This window comes from Puma concolor, chromosome C1 (genome assembly GCF_028749965.1).
Source record: "Puma concolor isolate L17-30 chromosome C1, mPumCon1.1.hap2, whole genome shotgun sequence".
Classification (NCBI taxonomy): Eukaryota; Metazoa; Chordata; class Mammalia; order Carnivora; family Felidae; genus Puma; species Puma concolor.
In genome coordinates, this window is record NC_141674.1 from 68317574 (window position 1) to 68327047 (window position 9474).

Here is a 9474-nt window from a genome sequence, read left to right on the forward strand (position 1 = left end):
AAAAAAAAGAAAAGAAAAAGAAAATCTTCAGGCTATCTTTCTGAACTATTTTGTGTCTTTAGAATTAAATAATACATTTGAATGGGCCAATGCCAATAATGGTAAAATTTAAAAGATGTGTTGAGATTTGCTTGGGCCACTGTCATATTAGTCTTCTTCCTTTCTTGAGACAACTACTTTATTCTTGAGATTGAGTCCAGATCATCAAACACTCACTTTGTTTTAATTTTAGCTACAGGCAATTCAGTTCATGTCAGCCTGTATGTAACAGATGTAAACTTTGCATGTTTTGTTTTGTTTTCGTTGTTGTTTTTTTCCTTCTTAGTCTCATGGATTACCTTCATACCAGTCTACTCTTTCAGTTTTAAAGGGGGACAGGCTGATCATGACTCCCAGTCATCCCCTGAAGTAGGTGGGTCACCTTAGGGGAAAACTTTACCTGCTCAAAAATTCATCTCACATTACCAGTGAAGATTTGGGCACCTCCCCCATCATTATTTTCCTTACTCATAAGTTTAAAGCATTAAACTTTTTCAGGGTCTACTACTCAGCAGCCCACATCATTTTGTTCATACCTATTTCTTGACCAAATCTTAGTTCTAGTAAAACCTGTGGCTTCTGTGGCTTAAGATGTAGAATTTAATGCAAATACAGTCATGGGGTAACTGTGAATTATATTATGTATGAATGAAAGAGTTCTCCATTTTCCAAACTAATTAATGCAGTGGAAAATCCTGGATGCTGTCTGTGGACATGGGATCAATTTGCTTCTATCGATCATTACTTCTACTTCAGTCTATGTCTTACTACAAATGACCTTTGAGAAAGAAAATCAGTGTCTGTAATTTATAAATGTAAGTTCTTTTAAAACAATGAGCCAGTATAGCTAAAATTGTGGTGTGTTAATAAATGGCTCTAAAATCTCAGTGTCTTCAAATAATAAAAGCTCCTTTCTTGCTCATGCTACATGGTCATTGGAAGCAGGCAAGAGATACCTTGCTCATTACACTCAATACGGAAACAGGCTAAGTGAGAAGCCACCATTTCTGGCATTGCCAATTTCTGAGCCAAAGTAAAAAGAACTCTGCCAGGGAGCAATTAAGATGTGCTAGCCCAGAAATGACACATTTACTACTGATTGGTTAGAAGTAGTCATAGAGGGGCGCCTGGGTGGCTCAGTCAGTTACGCATCTGACTTCGACTCAGGTCATGATCTCACAGCTTGTGAGTTCAAACCCCGAATCGGGCTCTGTGCTGACAGCTCGGAGCCTGGAGCCTGCTTCGGATTCTGTGTCTCCCTCTCTCTCTCTGCCTCTCCCCTGCTCACACTCTGTCTCTCTCTCTCTCTCTCTCAAAAAATAAACATTAAAAGAAGAAGAAGAAGAAGAAGTAGTAGTCATAGACCAGGGAACAGCAGGGAAGGGAGCTGTGTGCCAATGACAGTAAATACAATTCTACATGTGTTCTAAAGGAAGAGGAACCAGAAATATTTTGATTAAAACCTTTATGATTGCCCTAGCACTCCATGACTGGCTTTCTGTAAGACTTTTGTAGACTGCTTCATTGAGCTTCAAATACATGGCTTCTTTCCAGCAACTTTGCCTGAGGGATCAGTCCTTGAGGGAAAGCTAAATGAAAAATGCCTGCTGAGCCAAGGAAGGAGAGAGAAGATCATGGCATTCACCTTTCTGCCTTGGATTCCGATTAGTTAGAAAATACAGGCTCATGTTGGTATTAATGTCCTTCCTGACACTTGCACAAAAGCAATCCCATGACTGACTCACCCCAGCACATGTCCTAATGCTGGTAGAGACAAAGCATTTAGTGGCACTGTCTCTGATACTTCCTGGGGGAAAACCAACTTTATCTGCCATTTTCCTGGCATCTTTGGACTTCTGCTTCTCTGTGAAATACTTCCACACCCGAAAATCAAAAAACTACTACAAATCATTCACTTGCCAGGTGGATCAGATTGAAAACAAGTTCTTTGCCTTCACTTTGCTCGAGGGAATTCCTTGGTCCACCCCAAGCATTCTGTTCACCTTCTCAGATTTCAAAAGAAAATGTTAACTATAATCTCAAATTCACTGTCTATTAGGCAGAAATGTCTACCCTCACCTGGCAACATCGTACTATGCTATAGTTCAGACTCTTACCAAGGTATAAACCTGTGCTATTTAAAATTACCAAGAACTCAGCTAAACGTTTTCCTTTCTGACTTTCTCCCTCCCTCCCTCCCTTCCTTCCTCCCTCCCTCCCTTCTTCCCTTCCTTCCTTTCTTCTCTCTTTCTTCTTTCTCTTCCTCTTTCTTTCTTTCTTTCTCTTTCTTTCTTTCTTTCTTTCTTTCTTTCTTTCTTTCTTTCTTTCTTCTTTCTTTTTTACCAGCTCTGTTGAAATATAACTTACATATAATAATAAACTACACATATTTAAAATACACATTTCGATGTGTTTTGACTTCTATAAACACCAGAGAAACCATCTACACAATCAGAAAAAAAGTATCATATCCATCACCCCCAAAAGTTTTCTGGTGCCCCTTTTTTACCTTTCCTGACTCTCCCTTTCTCTATACTCTTTCTTTTGTCTGACTTCTTTTACTCAGCATAATTATTTTGAGATTTATCCGTGTCATTATGTGTATTGGTGGTTGATTCTTTTTTTTTTTTTTAATTTTTTTTTCAACTTTTATTTATTTTTGGGACAGAGAGAGACAGAGCATGAACGGGCGAGGGGCAGAGAGAGAGGGAGACACAGAATCGAAAACAGGCTCCAGGCTCTGAGCCATCAGCCCAGAGCCTGACGCAGGGCTCGAACTCACGGACTGCGAGATCGTGACCTGGCTGAAGTCGGACGCTTAACCGACTGCGCCACCCAGGCGCCCCTGGTTGATTCTTTTTTCTTGCTGAGTAGTATTCCATTACATGGTTTATGCATTCACCTGTTGATGAACACGTGGATTGTTTCTAGTTTCTTTAATATTACTAATAGATCTTCTATGGCAATTTGTATATAACCTTTGTATGAATATATGCTTTCATTTCTCTTGGGTAAATACCTCTGATTGGAATGATGGTATCACATGGTAGATATATATTTATTTTTTTAGAAAAATACAAAACTATTTTTCCAAAGTGGTTATACCATGCCATATTCTCAAAAGCACTGAATGAGAGTTCAACTATCTATACTTGGTCACCCAACACATGATATTATCAGTCTTGCCCATTTTAATACATGTTTTCTGATATTTCCATATGATTTTGGTTTGCATTTCCCTAATGACTAATGATGTTGAACATCTTTCTATATGCTTCTTTGCTACCCATACTTCAATTTTCATGAAATATCTGTTCAGATTCTTTGCCCATTTTTTATTTGAGCTTTTTGTTTTTCTTATTATTAAGACAATTGTTCCCAAAATTGTTAGTTTTGAAATGATTACAAACTATAATTAAACACCACTTTGAGGAAGTACACAAAGATGCAGTGGTCCACAACCATTTGCGAGTAATTTGTTAATCCAATGCTCCATTGTCTCCTACTGCCCCAATGTGTATTTTCTATAAGCAGGAGATTTCCTTATATAAACATAATATAACCATCATATTCAGGAAATTAACATTATATATTATTGCCATTTAACAGTCAAACACCAGTCAAGTTTTGCCAATTTTTCCAAAAAATTGTTCCAATTTTTGCCGATTGTTCACAAAGCATAAAAATCCAGTTCAGAATCACACATAGAAACTTTTTAGTTACCTTCAGTCTGCGACATTTCTTCACTATTACTTAGATTTTTGGACTTTGACACTTTTAAAGATTGCAGGTCAGTTATTTTGTAGAACGTCCTTTAATTTAGGTTTAAATTCTGGTTATATATTTTTGACAGGGATATCCAGAAGTGATGGTGAATTCTTCTCATTGGATACTATTAGTTTTTAAAGACAACTTTATTGAGGTATAATTAAAAGGCAGTTAACTGCTCATAGTATACAATTTGAAAAGATTCGACCTATATGTATACTGTTACTACAATCCAGATAATATACACATCAATAGCTCTCCCAAAAGTAGCTTGAAGACTTTATCTCTCTCTATAGCCCTTCTCCTCCCTCCCCAGACAACAACTGATCTGCTGTCACTATAGATTAGTTTATATATTTTAGAATTTTATTTAAATTTTATTTAAATGCACTATATTTTTGTCTGGCTTCTTTCACTTGGCATAATTATTTTGAGATGCATCCATGTTGTAGCATGTATCAATATTTATTCCTTATTTTTAAGAAGTATTCTATTGCATGGTATACCACAGTTGTTGGCACTTGTTAATGGACATTTGGGTTGTTTCCAGCTTTTGACTGTTACAAATAAAGCTGCTATGAACATTCATGCACATGTCTTTGTGTGGACATATGTTTTTATTTCTCTTGGGAAAATACTTTGGCATGTAATAGCTCAATCATATGGTAGGTGTATGTTTAATTCTTTAAGAAATTGCCAAATATTTTTCCAAAGTGGTTTATGCTTTAACCACCAGCAAAGTGTTTGAATGCTTTTTACATCCATCAGCATTTAATCAGAAATCCACTTTGTCCACTTCCTCGTCAGCACTTGATGAGGACAGACTTTTTAATTTTAGCCATTCTAAAATCTGTGCAGCGGTATCTCATTGTGGTTTCACTTTGCCTTTCCCAAATAACTAATAATATTTAGAGTTTTTTCATGTCCCTATTTACCATTCATATATCATGAGCTTTTAATGGATTGCTCAAAATATGCTTGTTAGCAAAATTTCAATGCTATATTCATAATGAAAATCTGTGGCTCTGTCACAATTTCTTATCTTTTTTGAGGGAAGGTGGGTCAGGACCTCTGTGTTTTCTGTTTCTACTCATCAATATTTGCCTCTTTATTAAATAGTTGAATACCTGGTACACCCTTCTCTTTGACACCTTCAAAAGTACAGATATACAAACATAGAAGGACCTGGGTGTTCCCCTCAAAGTATTTTTCTGGTTGTTACTGCTTAGTTCTGTTTGTTTGTTTGTTTGTTTGTTTACTTTGGTACAGAAGCTTACTGATTGAGGGCAGACTATGGTTCACAAACATACAGAAGTAATGATGTTTTCCATGTTGACTTTCCATTTGTTGGCATTCTTTCTCAAATAGCAGGGTTTTTGTTTGTTTGTTTTTGTATTATTTTGTTTTGTCTTTTAGTTAGAGATTTTTAATTTCCTCAGAGATACTGAATTTCATGCTAGGTGCAAAGAAGTTATTCTAGGAATAAAATAATTAATGTTCTATGTACTTTGGGATACAAATAATAACATCGTAAATACAAACAATCCCATTTCCTCTTTCTCCTTTGCACATTAGCTCAATTCAATCCCAGTCATCCCTTGGAGTCAGAAATCATGTGACTTGAGTTCTAACCAACTCAACAGGAAGAGACATAACACGTGTCACCTCCAGATCTGGCTCATTCAAACCCATCCACATGATCCTCAACATTCTTTCACCTTTTTGTGACCAGTGTTGAAGATAACAGATCAATAGGATGGAATGACACTGGGTACCAGAATCACCATTTGGAGAACAACACATGGACCAGGAACATTAGTTTGATAGATGATGTGGATAATTTCCATTGTTCTAAGCCACTGAAACTTAGAAATTTGCCTGTTACAGCAACCAGCATCACTCTTACCAATAAAGAAGTCAGTAGGTCAGAAGGATAGGCCAATACTAAGGTTTCTATATTTTTCTACTGGCATTTCTTCCTCCTTGTTTGGACTTCAGGCTTCTAGCCCTTGATGGAATACTGAAGCCCACTGAGACAACAGTGCTTGGAGTTTAATTGAAAGGCATAAGTACCGTGCAACAGTCCTTTTAATCAAGATGTTAAAAGGAAACTTTATTAAACTGTGATTGAATATATAAAATTAAGATGTAATGCATTTTAAATATATTAGCTCAAATTATAAAATATTAAATTAAGATTTAATATATTAAATTAAACACAGATTAAACTAGATTGAAAAAATACTTTAAAAAATCTCAAATACACCAGAGGAATTATTAACCATTTTATTTAAAAGTGAAAGTCTAGCAAGTACTAGAGTCATAAAAGAGGGACTATTGAGGGGAACCTAGCCACATTGGGTATACAGCAGTTGCTGCACTAAGTAAATGAGATTATCAAAGATTGAAGCAGAAATTTGGTTTTGGGTTAAAACGTAGGAGAATAAGAGCATGTTGAATCTACCAGATCCCATGAGTTCTCAGTGGCAGTGCCGACCCTGATGGTGAACACATGGCTCATCTATTTAGAGCTGTTATCTTTTCCCATGTCCAACATAAAAGCTTCTTGAAATGATTTTGTTGTTTGTACTTCTATATTTTCATGAGACAGGCTAGATCTTTGCAGATACTGACCCTTGGATCTAGCAGCCTTTCATAGGGAAGGAAAAATAGAGCAAAGTATCTCAAACCAAAAAAAAGTGTCAAATGAAAAAACGAAAAGAAATAACCTGACTCCATTTTTCATGTTTAATCCTGAAAATAAATGAATTCAAACATACCTTTATATTGAACTTAGTAAGTGCCAGTACAAAAACTTTTTAAGTAAATGTTTCATCCAATTTTTACAATGATTCTATAAGGAAAGTATTTTTTTATAATTGTACATATGTAGAAATTACAAATAGGACAAATAAGACATTTTCCAGGGATGAAACAGTTAGAAATCAATGTAACTACACTCAAGAGTTTATCTATTTTCCCCCAAATCCCATGATCTGGATTGATGGCTGGATGATATCCATAAAGGAAGTCAGGCAGTTTCCCAGACAAGTGACTATGCTTAGTCACAAGGAATTAAAGTAAAGTACAGATGATAATGATAATAATACATAATAATTATAGCAGCTATCATTTATTAGGCACTTAATGACTTGAGACACAATGATAAATACTTTGCTTATAATAATGCGTTTGATCATCTGAACAACTTGTGAAATGAGCACTGTCAATACCTCCATTTTAGAGATCAGAAGCCTGAGATTTAGAACTTAAGAAATGTGCCCCAGGCCACAAAGTTTTGAAGATACAAAGCTGGGATCAAACTCAGGGTTGCTCCCTCTCCCACTCCTCCTGGTCAAGCACTCTCCATTGACATGCTTGGTGTATGTGGATGGATTGAGATGAGAGAATGAGAACTGTAGAGCTCCGTGGTTTCTACTCTAAACCTGTTCAGCTGGCTCTTTACTGAGCCTTCTAACCTATGAGTAAAAATAGACTCATGTCCATATGGGAGCATTATCAGGTTGACATGAAATTCTTACCTTAATGTTGAAAAAAAACAATGGAAATACATCTGGGTGGTGTGATAACTGCCAGACAGGTGACTAAAGTCTGTTTTTATTTAATTTCTTCACTCACTTCAGTCCACTCTTCAACCTACTATAATCTGACTTCAGTCTGTCACCTCACCCAAGTTTACCAATGACAACTCATTATTAAATCTCAATGGCTCCTTTGTAGACTTCTCTGCTTTGGGCTATATTTCACACAGTCAACCACTTTCATCTATCTTCTCGATACTCTTTTCTGAATATTGACTTCTGAAATGCTAATTTTTCTGGTTTTCCTCCACTTCTCTGTTCCATTTAACACATTTCATCCTTTTCATTTCTATCTCAACCTAGTCACTTGATTTCAAATGCTTCTGCATTTGATGCAGATGCTTCTGCACTTCATTATATCCCTGAGCAATTCAATCTCCTACCACTGGTGCTGTCTGTACTAATGACAGCACGTTTCCTTTCTGGTGTGTCCTATTTCAGTCAAAGGTATAACCTTCTAGATACTCTTTCTTTTGGGTGAGCTCGTCTGTGTTCATGTTTCCAAATCTATATCCAGTTATTATCTCCATCCTGACTTCCAGAGCTGCATTTCCATCTCCTTCTATCTCAATAAATCTGGACACCAAATCTAGATATCAAACACAATGTACTCCAAACTGATCTCATCCTAGGTAAGCAGTGATTAAGAACATGTCCTCTGCAGAAAAAGACAAATATCACATGATTACACTCATATCACATGATTAAGAACATGTCCTCTGCAGAAAAAGACAAATATCACATGATTACACTCATATGTGAAATTTAAGAAACACAACAGAAACATAGGGGAAGGGAAGGAAAAATAAGATAAAAACAGAGAGGGTGGCAAACTATAAGAAACTCTAAAATGCAGAGAATAGATGGGGGGTTGCTAGAGGGGAGGTCCATGGGGGGGTGGGCTAAATGGGTGATGGGCATTAAGGAGTGCACTTGGAATGAGCACTAGGTATTATATGTAAGTGTTGAATCACTTGGTTCTACTCCTGAAACCAATGTTACACTGTATTTAAATAATGTGAATTAAAATAAATTTAATAATAATAAAAAAAGAAGATAGTCCCTGGAGCTCAATTCTTTCACTTACTAGCTGTAACTTTGGGCGTTATTTAATGTCTCTGTGTCTCTTAGCCTTATTCTGTAAAGTAGGGATGATTATAGTACCTTCGCCATACTGTGACATGACTAGTCCTAGTCTGGCCAGGTCTTTTTTTGTTGTTTCATTTCCCTGAATCTACTGATGTCCACTCGTGTCCTATGTCACCTGCTTCTGAATGTTCACTGCTCTGGGTCAGAGTGGACATACCCAGAATCAAAAGCTCCCCATATCTATGTTCACCTTATCAACCACCAACTTTAAGGATGAAGATGAATCAGTTAGATTTCTCTGGCTCCAGTAAGTGCTTTTCCTAATTTGTTACTCAAGATACTCATAAAATGTTAGAACTTAGGAAGTTTATTTATTTTATTTTATTTTATTTTTTTGGTGCAAGTGAAGCAAAATGTCCACTGTCACTGCCTGTTACATGAGAATGGCCTCACATTGGGCTTTAATGGATCTGTGACAGAATACAGCCTCTAGATCATAAAAAAAACATTCTTCCTATTTTCCTGGAAAGACCAGGTTCAAACAAGTTCAAAGCTACGTGCTAAACACACGTACATCCGCATGCACACACACACACACACACACACACACACACACACACACACATCAGCGTACTTTCCTTCTCAAGGTGAATCAGTGAGTCACTGAGTTTATACTACTTTCTGTACAAAACTAACAAACTTGCCACCCACCCAAATGTGCAATTTAATCTTTTACACTTGATAAAGTGAGTCTGTGTTTCTACTGATCACTCACTGTGCTTATAATACTTTCTTATTCATTTGATTCTTTTCTGTTTATACTTCAAAATCCCTTCTAATAATTCCACTTTAACAGTGTCTTTCATTAACACATAGGAAGAATTATGGTAGTTTGCAAATGCTAATACTAATACTAATAATAATATACTTAAAAGTAATATCATGTCTTGTGTGCCTCGTATGAACCAAGTCCTTA

General features: G+C 36.3%; 1 non-coding gene across 1 annotated transcript; it reads right to left on the reverse strand.

Moving 5' to 3' along the window:
• Positions 1-375: 375 nt before the first annotated feature.
• On the reverse strand, positions 376-524 carry LOC112848989 (U12 minor spliceosomal RNA). The gene has a single exon (XR_003222453.1). It is a non-coding gene; the product is annotated as a U12 minor spliceosomal RNA (small nuclear RNA).
• Between the last annotated feature and the right edge of the window lie 8950 nt (positions 525-9474).